Source organism: Phacochoerus africanus, chromosome 3 (assembly GCF_016906955.1).
Source record: "Phacochoerus africanus isolate WHEZ1 chromosome 3, ROS_Pafr_v1, whole genome shotgun sequence".
In the NCBI taxonomy this organism is placed as follows: Eukaryota; Metazoa; Chordata; class Mammalia; order Artiodactyla; family Suidae; genus Phacochoerus; species Phacochoerus africanus.
This window is the reverse complement of record NC_062546.1, coordinates 119,012,767-119,025,705: the sequence shown is the minus strand read 5'-3', so window position 1 is coordinate 119,025,705 and position 12,939 is coordinate 119,012,767. Positions and strand designations below refer to the sequence as shown.

General features: G+C 37.7%; 1 protein-coding gene and 1 non-coding gene across 3 annotated transcripts in view; one reads left to right on the top strand and one right to left on the bottom strand.

The window, feature by feature from the left end:
• The window catches only part of NRG1 (neuregulin 1), a 1,067,009-nt gene that overhangs the window by 114,368 nt on the left and 939,702 nt on the right, over positions 1-12,939 (top strand). The window lies entirely within an intron of this gene.
• On the bottom strand, positions 9,424-9,528 carry LOC125123761 (U6 spliceosomal RNA). Its single transcript, XR_007134146.1, has one exon. It is a non-coding gene; the product is annotated as a U6 spliceosomal RNA (small nuclear RNA).

The following is a 12,939-nucleotide window of genomic DNA, read 5'->3' as shown; positions in this document are numbered from 1 at the left end:
ATGAACTTGGGGGTTTGGGATGGAGATGTTCTAAAATTAGGTTGTGATGATGGTTGTACAACTATAAATAAAATAAAATTCATGGGCTTAAAAAACACTAAAATATTAAAAAACAAAATATAGGGGTAAGGGATGTCAAATGGTAAGAGAGAGAAACTGGGATGAGGAAGAACACTCTTGTGTTGGTTTTTAGTAACTAGAAGTTGTGGGTCATCCTATCAAGAATCATTTCAGGGATGGAAACAGGATGAGAAGGGGTTGAAGAATAAGGATGGGTGAGAATGTAAAGAAGAGCAGATACCTTTTTAGCTACAAATCAAAGGAAAGAGAAAGCCAAGGTGTTAATGTGGGTAAGGAGGTAGGGCTGGATGAAGGATGAATGAAGGACTCGAAAGAATGTTCTGGGCAGAGAGAGCAGACAGCGAAGGCAAGAGGTTGCTTCAGTAAGAGTAAGGACAGTGACTGGAGCTGAGTAAGGGTCCTAGGTTTTGCATTTTATTCTAAATGTGATAGCACAATGGGATCTTTTGAGTGAAGAAGTTTTACCTGTTTTATAATTTCATTGGACTCCCAATCAGATTGTCTTGCAGAGAACAGACTGTGAAGGAGGCAGAGATGGAAGGCCAGGGGGATGAACCGAAGAGGAGGCTGCTCAGTCGACATTAAGCTGATGTTTATTCAACATCCTCACTATGCTGGACGTCTCTAGACTAGAGGAGTTGATCCCTTGGACTTGGACAAGGAAGAAAAGGTCAGAATTGAGGTCTAGTTTGAAGGTAGAGTGGATTGGATTTACTGGTGGATTGAATGTAGCTGTGAGAGGAAGAGATTCCAGAATGGTGATTTCAAGATTTTTGGCTTGAGCTACAGAGTGAATCGTGGTGGAACAGGGGTTGGGAGCATTTGAGAGAGGAAGCAGGTTTGAGGAGGGGGATCAGCAGGAGTTCAGTTCTAGAGTTTGTTAAGGAAATGATGCTTTTTACTTGTAGGATTCTTATGAGTATAACTGATATAACGAATGTTAAGGGCTTCGCAAAGAACAGTAAACACTTATCAAATGTTTGTTGTTATTAGAATGGATAATATTCAATAATAGTAATATCCAGACTTTATGGGCACACAAACTGTGTTACTTGGCTTTGTCACTAACTTGCTGTGTGACTTTGAGCAATGTTTGTCCTCCTTAACTTTTTTTATTAAAGAATAGTTGACTTACAATGTTGTGCCAATTTCTGCTGTACAGAAAAGTGACTCAGTCATACATATATATATATATACACTTTCTTTCTTAATATTATTTTCCATCATGGCCTATCCCAGGAGATTGCTTTGAGAAATTTATTTATTCATTCTCGCCCTCTTCATCTCTGAAATTTTCCAAGGCGAGCATCAGATGAGAAATTGGCAGGCAGATCTATAAGATCCCAGACCATGGTAGCACTTTCAGCCTGGAAAGAACTGGTTAGTAAGACCTCAATGCTCTTTTTAGTGTCTAGATATTATTTTCCTTTTGTAACCAAGCTACTTTCCAAAGCAGATCTAGTATATATTTTTTTGCAAGCTTTGTGAATTATCGTGGGCTGCAGGAGGGCATTCATTAATGATTAGTATTTAAAGACAACTGGCAAAAAAAGATCGCTCATTGTAAAATCAGTCATTATTAAAAAAAACCCCAAATATTCCTAGAGGTGAGGAAATACAATATCACTTATACCCTCCTGATATGTACTCAGCCATTTTGAAATTAAATCTTTGGTCCCTATTGCAAGGTTCTAGAAACTTAGACACACACTGGCAGGATTGTCGAGAGGAGAGCCTAGGGAGCTTTGAGATTTAATTACTTCTTTTAAAAAGTAAACTTTAGTCAATTAAGGAGCTATGATCTGTCTTCTATTATTAAATTAACTGAATCATGCAATAAAATATCAGTGGAGACTGCAGTACTCACTTGGACAGGCCTTACCATTTTAATTATTTATAGAGCCAAATTTAGCCAAACAGTCACTGTCACAAATATAATAGAGGGAAAGAAAAACTCAAAATCTACCTCTACTTTACCTAGCACATCAAGATTAAAACTTTTTTTGTTTGTTTGTTTGCTCTTAATGACCTCCCTGGCTCAAGGTTTTATCCTTAGGATTCTGTGGCAATATTAGCGCCTATGAGTTATTCTTAGGGCCTAAATTATTAGTACGTTATATGGTTCTGGTAACCAGCTATGAATGATGTTGGGGGTTGGAGAATACTTGTTGCAAAGAGAGGTTAAAATGCAACATTTCCTTCTGGTACCTGTTTAATTTATTTCTATGAACTTAACGACATTAATTTTTAGTGTTACTAACATCTGCCTTATCCTGAGTAGCAGAGGCAACATGCCTAGAGTGAAGATAGGCAGTTGGAAGGGCTTAAATTTTCCCTGAGTGATGTTAACTTACAACTGATGCTAATGACATACTTTTACCTCATGCTGGAAAGTTCTAAGGATGAAATCTTGTGGTATCACTGTGGGATGGTGTTGATCTATGTTCTCACTCCTAATCCCTTCTACAGGCAGACCTCATTTTATTGCACTTAAAGATACTGGTTTTTACAAATTGAAGGTTTGTCACAATCCTGCATTGGCAAGTCTCTCAGCACCATTTTCTAGCAGCATTTGCTCAGTTCGTGTCTTTGTGTCACGTTTTGGTGATTCCTGCACTATTTCAAACTTTCTCATGATTGTTGGGCTTGTTATGGTGATCTGTGATCTTTGATGTTACTGTTGCAATTGTTTGGGGGCATGAGCTGTACCCATCTATGATGGCAAATTCTAATTGCCCCTGATGAATGCTGTATGTGTTCTAACTCTGCTGCCCACTGGCCATTCTCCCATCTCTCTCTCTCTCTCTCCTGGGACCTCCCTATTCCCTGAGATACAACAATATTGAAATTAGGGCAATTAAAAACCCTACAGTGGCATCTGTGTTGAAAGAAAGAGTCACATTGCACTTTAAATTAAAAGCTAGAAGTGATGAGGCTTAATGAGGAAGGCATGTCAGAAGCTGGAGATAGGCTGAAAGCTTGGGCTCTTGTGCCAAACAGTTACACAAATTGTGGATACAAAAAGTTTTTGAAGGAAATTAAAAGTTGTACTTTCAGTGAACATGCAAATGATAAGAAAGCAAATGTGTGCTATGGAGAAAGTTTGAATGGTTTAGAGACATGCTCAGGCCAGCCACAACATGTCCTTAAGCCAAAGCCTAATCTTTAGCAAGGTCCTAAATTTCTTAGTCTGTGAGGGCTGAGAGAGGTGAGGAAGCTTCAGAAGGACAGTTTGAAGCTAGTAGAAGTTGGTTGATGAGGTTTAAGGAAAGAAGCCATCTTCATAATATAAAAGTGCAAGGTGACTCAGTAAGTGCTGATGTAGAAGCTGTAGCAAGTTATTCAGATGTAGCTAAGATAATTAATGGAGGTGGCAATACTAAATAGCAGATTTTCATTGTAGATTAAACAGTCTTATATTGAAAGAAGATGCCATCTGGAACTTGCATAGCTAGAAAGGGGAGAATTCAGTGCCTGGTTTCTAGGTTTCAAAGGACAGGCTAACTCTTGTTAGGGGATGGTGGAGTTGGTGACTTGAATTTGAAGCCAGTGTTCATTTACAGGCCTGAAAATGCTAGGGCTCATAAGAGTGAGGCTAAATCTATTTTTCCAGTGCTATGTTAATGCAATAATAAAGCCCGGATGCCAGCACATCTCTATAACATGGTTTATTGAGTATTTTAAGCCTACTGTTGTGACCTACTGCTCAGAAAAAAGATTCCTTTACAAATATTATTGCTCTTGGAAAATGTACCCCATCACTCAGGAGCTCTCATGGAGAAGTACAATGAGATCAATATTGTTTACATGCACACTAACACTGTTGTGCATCCCTTCTGTAGCCCATGGGCCAGAGAGAAATGTTGACTTTGAAGCCTTATTTAAGAAATACATTTCATAAGGCTTATAGCTACCATGGATACCAATTTCTTCTGAAGGATCTGGGCAGAGTCAATTGAAAACCTTCTAGAAAGGATTAACCCTTCTAGATGCCATTAATAACATTCATGATTCATGGAAAGAAGTCAAATACCAGCGTTCAATGAAGCTTGGAAAAAGTTGATTCTAACCTGTATGGATGATTTCGAGGGTTCAGGACTTCAGTGGAGGAAGTAGCTGCAAATGTGGTGGAAACAGCAAGAGAACTATAGAAGTGAAGCCTGAAGGTGGGACTGAATTGCTGCCCTCTCAGGATAAAACTTGAGTGGATGAGGATTTGCTTTTTATGGCTGAGAAAGAAAATGCTTCTTGAGATGGAATCAACTCCTGGCGAAGATGCTATGAAGATGGTGGAAATGACAACAAAGGATCTAGAATATTCCACAAACTTAGTTGCAAAATTAGTGGCAGGGTTCGAGAGGACTGTCTCCAATCTTCAAAGAAGTTCTACAGTGGGTAAAATGCTGTAAAACAGCATTACTTGCTACAGAGAAATTGTTTGTGAAAGGAAGAGTCAATCAATGCAACAAACTAAATCGTTTTCTTTTAAGAAATTGCTACAGCCACCTCTGCCTTCATCAGTCATCTCCCTAATCAGTCAGCAGCTGTTGACATTGAGGCAGGACCCTCTTCCAGCAAAAAGATCATGTCTTGCTAAAGGCTCAGAAGATGGTTAACATTTCTTTTAAGCAATAAAGTGTTTTTTATTCAAAGTACACTTTTTTAGTATACTCTTTTAAAAAAAAACAATGCTCTTGCACACTTAATAGACTGCAGTATAGTGTAAGCACAACTTTTATGGCAAGTTTTGGTGTAGAAACCCAAAATATTTTGTGTCACTTTATTGCAGTATTGATTTTATTTTGATGGTCTGAAACCAGCCTGCAATATCATTGAGATATGCCCATGTTCTGATCTGTTCCTTCTAAGAACTCTGCACATAGGCTCTCTGTGGCCTCTAACAAACACTAAAATTGTAGGGACAAGTGCAGTTGCTCTTACCTATTCAAATGGAATAATTTCCGATGGAAAAACAAAGGCATAATGTAGTTATGGAAGTAGCTCTTATAGTGCAAAGTTGCCTAAAAGTTATTCTTACTCTCTTTATTGAAAACTTGCTGTTGTACAGACATGGAGTTGGTTGACTTGGTTTCCTCTTATCCACCTACCTGGTTATTTTGGTGGGAGGTGAGGCTCCATACTAGAGCATCAGTTCTCACTATGAACTTCTTGGACATATCCAGTTGGTTTGGTCCTTCCTGCCATCACGGCCTGCCTTGTGGTCCTCACTTCCTGTAACCACTTCCCCCACTCCTGCCCTGGAAGGATTTGGGCTGCTCTGGGCCTTCTGCCAATTAAAGGCTAGTTATTAGCTCACTTCCTTTGGAGTCTCAGCAGGGAAGACTGACCTGTGTGTAGCCTTATCTGAACCATAGATTTTTCTTAACTGCTTTGAGATACAGCCCTGATTTTTACAAAGATGTCTATACCTGCAATCCCAGCCTTGACATTCCAACATATAGCTTCCCACAGATCACCCTCACATTGCCTTCTAAGATATTTTATAACTGAGAAACTTGACACTGAGAGAGAAGCTTACTTGATAAAGGCCATCTAGCTGATGTTTGAGCAGGAATTCAGATCCACATTCTCTTTACTGTGCTGTATCCATCCATTATCCTTCACTCATTCTGAATTCTAGCTGCTCTTACTGCTATGAATATCTAGCAAGTGTTCACTCGCATGTTATATTCTGAAAGCAAGTGAATAATATGCTTCTTATGCCTTACTATTTTTAGGAAGTACTTTATTTAACCTTGCCCAGAGGTGAATGTATCTATACTCTGATTCCTGTGGGTTTGTGTATAATTAGCCAATATACCTGGCCTATCCATTTGAAAAGTTGGCCAAATACCACGTCTGGGCATGAGTTTCCACTGCATTGCAGCAGTGAGAATTCACTTTATCCCAGAGGAGTCTGCTGTTCTGAAAGAATGGAAATTTCTACTCTTTACTACCGAACCATATCAACACTAGTCTTGAAATGTGAAGAGATAATCATAGTCATCTCCCCAATCCCTGATGCTTTTGTTCCAGAAGAGTAATCTGTTGTTTACTTGATTCTGCATGAGAGTTTGGAGGGCCAAGAGGAGAAAAAAGACCTGTAAGGACAAAGCCAACTCAAGGAGAAATCCTAAATTATTTATATTACCCTTTTCTTTGTAAATAGCCCTTTGTTTGGATAGCTAGGAATCTAAATCCACACAAATCATTGGTTGTATAGTACAATCTGCAAAATCCTTACAGGCATAATATTTTTATCTCCCTGCCTCCGCCCAGGTTTGCCATGTTGAGATGAGGCAATTAAAGTCTCAGTTCATGTCTCACATTTCATGTGAAGAGTGTCAGTCTTTATAGCATTTTATTCATTATGAACATACTATTTATTGTCCTCAGGAAATACAAGTATCTCTGAAGATGCTCACCTAAGACCCTATCACAGTATCTTTGTGAAACTGATTGTGAGAGTCTTCCCAAGTGATGGATAGAAAGCAGGTTTATTAACAGGAAAGGAGAAGGAGGTGGCAGAAAAGGTAGAATTCTGAAAGAAGAGGGGAGAAGCCAATGAAGCAACTTCCTGGGCACACGTGTTTCCCTCAAGGTGACCTTACTGAGTGAAGAATGCAAGCTGCATTTAACGATGGACACTGGCCACCCATTTGGAGGGCTTAGAGCTACATGTGTCCTGAGTGGTCGTAAATTCCTTAAGGGCAACCACACCTCCTTCCAGACTGAGATGAAAGAATAACAATGTCCTTAGAGCATCTCTACATCTGGGCCCTTCTCCATTAACTTTATGGTCTATGTTATTTCCCCTTTGCATCTATTAGAAACAGAGGATTAATCAGAATCTTATGGCTTCAAAAAGTAAGATGTGTTACCTGTTCGGCTTGTGCCCATATACTTAAGAGTTTCCTAAGGAAGGACTGTCATGCTTAATAGATTTGATGAGACCACTGAGCCTCCCTGCTTTCTTTCAGCTTTGCTTGTAAATATATTTCCTTTTCAGCATCTTAGCAATCTTCTTTAAGCAAACACTGAGGTTGCAGTGGGGCCAGGATCTCAGTAATGCATCTGCTGAACCTTTGAAGGCAAGGGGGGCAGGCACATTCTAAGGTGTGATAACCATTAAATGTCACCGTTCTCATGCTTTTTCAAAGTTATAAAGCCTCATTTGTTTTTTTTGTAGTGCTTTTATGAGAAAAAAGTGAACAAAGTTATGTCTCTGGGACATACATATTTTGAGATGTTTTAGATTTAGTAACATTTCTCAGACTGTCTCAGTACTGGAAATCTTTCTTGTTTTTTTTTTCCCCCTACATACTTTCTGCCTATTTTACTAGTATTTTTGACCAAAAGGTATATAAAGGAGAGTGAATGAAATCGCTGCTTAAGCTACTCTTTAGCAGCTCTGTTTTAAGCCTCATTTAAACGGAGGGTTGAGATGTCTAGATACTCATGTTGCAACAGAAGAAAGGCTGGGGGAAAAATGTAATTGTAATGTATACATGTAAGGATAACCTGACCCCCTTGCTGTACAGTGGGAAAATAAAAAAAAATAATAAAAGGAGGGTTGAAACGTGTTTTTATCAAGTTTAGTTACTCTCAGTTTTCACAAATCTTAGTCTCAATTCTCTCATTGTTTCAAACAATTTAGGATTTGTCATATTGGATAAAAAGAAACCAACTTTACTCAATCAGGACATTTGTTTTATATTCCACCGTGCTACCTTCAAAAAGAAAATGATTATTTATGCTGAGGATGATTTTTAAAAAAATGAATAATAGACAATTTTGCTGGATTTCCTAGGAGCAGCCTACGAAAATGCCAAAGTAAGACTCAAAGCAAATAGGGACTTCTGCATGAAGAGAAGGTTTGGAGAAACCTTGTTTTAACTCATACTTCCTCAGTAGGTGTTCTGTGGGAGCACCCTCTATATGGGAAAGAGGGCGAAAAGGAGGGAGAAAAGAGTGTCATATGTTATCAACCCATGATTTTTTAACACTTATTATTGAGGTACAATTTACATACAATAGAGAAGTCATTGTTTTGACAGATATATTCACTTGTGAGCACCCCCTCCATTAAGACAGGGAGCATTTCCATCACTAAAAAGTTGCCCCTTACACTTCTTCCTTTTATCCCACTTAGAGGCAACCACTGGCTCAGTGGTTAATGAACCCGATTAGTATCTGGAGGATGCAGGTTTTATCCCTGGCCTCACTCATTGGGTTAAGGATCCACCATTGCCATGAGCTGTAGTGTGGGTTGCAGATGCTGCTTGGATCCCAAGTTGTTGTGGCTGTGGTGTAGGCCGGCAGCTGCAGCTCTGATTCGATCCATAGCCTGGGAACTTCCATATGCCTCAGGTGGGGCCCTAAAAGACAAAAGACAAAAAGCAAACAGCAAACCCAAAAAGAGAAAAAGAGTGAAACACTTGGATAGTTTATAAAATAAGAATGGCCAATAAGCACAAAGATGCTCAACATCATCAGTCATCAAAGAAATGCCAACTAAAACCATAATGAGTTACCACTACGTACATCCTATTAAAAGACTAATAATGTCAGATCATTGCTTAAGATACAGAACAGCTGGAACTCTCATGCACTGGAATAAGGACATTACAAAATTGTACCACCAGTGTGCAAAACTGGCCACTTCTTATAAAGTTAAATATATGCACATGGCTTATGATCTAGCAATTGCACTCCTAAGTACTTTCTTAAGAGAAATTACAACAGAGGTTGACCCAAAAGATTGAATACGAATGTTGATAGCATCTTCATTCATAATATTCCCAAACTGGAAACAACTTACCATCCATTGTGTAACATATCCATACTGTAGAATACAAGGAGAAATTAGCTACTCATATACACAACCATTAAGACTAATCTTGAAAGCATTATGCTGAGCTAAAGAATCCCAGGCATATAACTACAGATGTGATAAATTCATTTGAGTAATAAAAAAAAAATTAAAAAAATTCCAGGAACAGAATAGTACCTACTGTATAGGATTCCATTTATATGAAATCATATACCATTTATATGACTTGGTAACACTAAGTGACAGTGACAGGAATCAGTGGTTGCTTTTTTTTCTTTTGTCTTTTTAGGGCTGCATCTGAGGCATACAGAGGTTCCCAGGCTAGGGGTCGAATTGGAACTGTAGCCACTGGCTTACACCACAGCCACAGCAGTGTGGGATCTGAGCCATGTCTGCAACCTACACCACAGCTGATGGCAACACTGGATCCTTAACCCATTGAGCAAGGCCAGGGATTGAACCTGTGTCCTCGTGACTACTAGTCAGGTTCATTAACCCCTGAGCTACTATAGGAATGCCAATGCTTCATGAATTTGTGTCATCCCTGCTTAGGGGCAATGCTAATCTTCCTTGTATCATTCCAATTTTAGTATATATGCTGCCAAAAGGAGCACTCACCCTTTTTCTACTAGTTTGTGGTCTTGTTAATTCATTAGAAGTTCTCTGCATGCTTTGGATGTGTCTAGTATATGTGTTGCCAATATATTCTCCCAGAATGTAGCTTGCCCTTTCAGTTTCTTAAAGGTTGTTTATTGAAGAGTTTATTGAGGAGTTTTATTTTATTGTTTATTGAAGAGTTTTAAATATTGATGAGTGCCATTTTATCAATATTTTCTTTTATGGGTAGTGCTTTTTGCATTGTGTCTAAGAAATCCTGGCTTATCCCAAGGTTATAAGCATAAGTCCTATGTTTTCTTGTAGGATCTCTAGAATTTTAACTTACATGTTTAGGTTTTCAATACATTTTTAGTTAATTTTCATGTATATTATGAAGGTATGGTTCAAGATTAATTTTTCTCGGTGCATATATCCACTAAGCACATTTGCTGAAAAGATGTTTCTCTACCCACTGAACTGTGTTTGTGCCTTTGTCAAAATTCAAATGTCCATCTATTTCTGGATCTCTATTTTGTTTCCTATTTGTCTATCTGGATGTCAGTAGTACACTCTTAACTAAATCATGAAATCAACTAGTTTCAGTTCTCTAACCTTGTTGCTTTTTTTCAAGATATTTTAGCAATTTCAGGTCCTTTGAATTCCCATATAAATTTTAATATCAGTTTATCAGTTCTCAAAAATCCTGCTGACATTTTGATGGAAATGTTTTGATTATGCAGATAAATTTAGGCAGAATTAATATCTTTAAAATACTCTGAGTTTTCCAACTCATGTGTTTATTATATCTCTTGATTTATTTAGATCTAGTAGGTCCTTGTAAATTTCTTAGGAATTTCTTTGTACACATTTATATTCTCTGCCAATAAAGACGGTTTTGTTTCTTCTTTGACAATTATATGCCTTGAATTTTTTTTTCTTGTCTAATTTCTCTGGTTAAGACTTCTAGTTAAAATATTGGAGGAAAGTGATATTACATATTGTTGTAATCATTATCAAAACTTTGCCATAGAGAAAATTCTTGATCCAGATAACTTCGCTAGTTTAATTCTCTAAAATCTTAAGAAATAAAATGGTACCAGTCCTACTCAATTTCTTTAAGGAAATAATGGAGGGAACACTTCCCAACTTACTTTATGAAGCTAGTATTACCCGACACCAAAACGTGAAAAGCACGAAGCAAGAAAATTAAAGACCAATCAGCTTATGAACATAAACACAAAAGTCCTTAATAAAGATTAGAAATTTTGTGTTTTTTTATGGCTGAGTAGTATTCCATTGTGTATATTTACCACATCTTCCTAATCCAGTCATCTATCAGTGGACATTTGGGTTGATTCCATGTCTTAGCTATTATGTATAGTGCTGCAATGAACATGCAGGTGCATGTGTCTTTTTAAGGAGAGTTTTGTCTGGCTATATGCCCAAGATGGGATTGCTGGGTCATATGGTAGTTCTATGTATAGTTTTCTAAGATAACAGTATGGAGATATCCATAAAAAAGAACAAAATAATGCCATTTGCAGCAACATGGATGGAACTAGAGACTCTCATCCTGAGTGAAGTCAGTCAGAAAGAGAAAGACAAATACCATATGATTATCACTTATATCTGGAATCTAATATACAGCACAAATGTACAGAAAAGAAAATCATGGACTTGGAGAATAGACTTGTGATTGCCAAGGGGGAAGGGGAGTGGGAGGGACTGGGAGCTTGGGGTAAATAGATACAGAATGTTGCCTTTGGGATGGAGTAGCATGGGATCCTGCTGTGTAGCACTGGGTACTCCTCTAATCACTTATGATGGAATACATAATGTGAGAAAAAAGAATGTATACATGTAAGTGTAACTAGGTCACCATGCTGGACAGTAGAAAATACATATAAATAAATGATAAAAAAGATTAGAAATTTGTTGTTACTGAGTTGTATGAGCTCTTTATATTTTGGAAATTAAGCTCTTTTTTGGTTGCCTCATTTGTAGCAAGTGCTTGTATGTTTAATAACTAATACAGATTATTGTACTTACATTTTTTCTGTGTTCATTGTCATCATATTTAAGATAGGGCAGTGCTGGAGTGTTTTCCTGGAATACATTTCCATCAGATGAGATAACCCATTGTGATCGGAAATTGAAGGCAACTGAAGAGGAGAAAAGTTTGTTCTTTATCCCATCTTGTGTCTTCACCCAATAAACTGGTGGAAATTTTTGTACTTGAATATAATGCACCATGTAAAACTATTCCCTTTAATAACCACTTTAGGTAGCTAACTTTCCTCATGCAGAAAGTATTAATTTAGCTTATTTATAGTCTTGAAAAGAGCATATCTGTGCTTAGAGTGAAGGAGACCTGCAGTTAACACAGTATAGAATAATTTTGTTTACCAACCTCTTCAGGTGAATAGAAAAATACCACCTTATCTTGAGTTGCTATGGTGATCAGCTAAATTACTTTAGTCTTTAAGCACTTTGGATGGTTACTAGAGCACTGTCCATTAGCATTAACACTGGAATGTTAGCCCACTGCAGCAGTGACAGGCTGAACATTGTTGAAGGGAAGGGACCAAGAAGAATGAATAAATGATCCACTGATGCTCAGTCCTTAGGGAGCAATTTGAACTTTGGCAGTATCTGACCCAACACATGTTAACCATATTAACTCTAGCTTCCCTTCCCTTCCATTCTTCCCTTCCTCTTTTCATGTTATGCTTTCTGATGGGAGTCATTTAAGGCTAGTCTTACTTTTCAAGATACTGCATTTGGGGGCGCCTAAGTGCAATTTCTCCTCTTTAATGTTCTTGTCTGACAATGATAGTGAACATGGCTTCTTCAGAATTACCTCCCTTTGTGAGCACAGATAATAATCTTAGTGAAGGGAAAGACAGGAATGAAGAGACTCAACATTTGTGGAATATCACAGAATCCACATATACTTAGCTATAGACTCTGTTGCACTTCTCTGGACACCAGCCACCTTCAGTAATTCCAAATGCAGAACTATGGTTCAGTGTCTAACCATGGGATATTCCATAGTTAGACTGATAGGGGCAGCTAAAATTGTATGAGACTTTTAAACTTCACATTATAAAATATTTCAAATGTGCAAAAGTTCGAAAGAACATGTGTCCACTGTCCTGCTCTAACAGTTTTTGATACTTTGCCAATTTTATTTCATTTTCTCTCATATTTTTTTGCTGAAATATTTTGAAGTAATCCTAGAGATCATGTCACTTCACCCATGAATATTTAATTTACATAAATTTAAAATTATTAGTCATGTTTTCAAAGCATCTTTAATACCTGTGGCAGCTCATCTCTTATGAGTACTAGGTCTCTTGTATTCTTATTAAAGAGAATACATCTTACATGACTTTCTGTAATAGCAATTATCTCTCTGGTTAGGACTG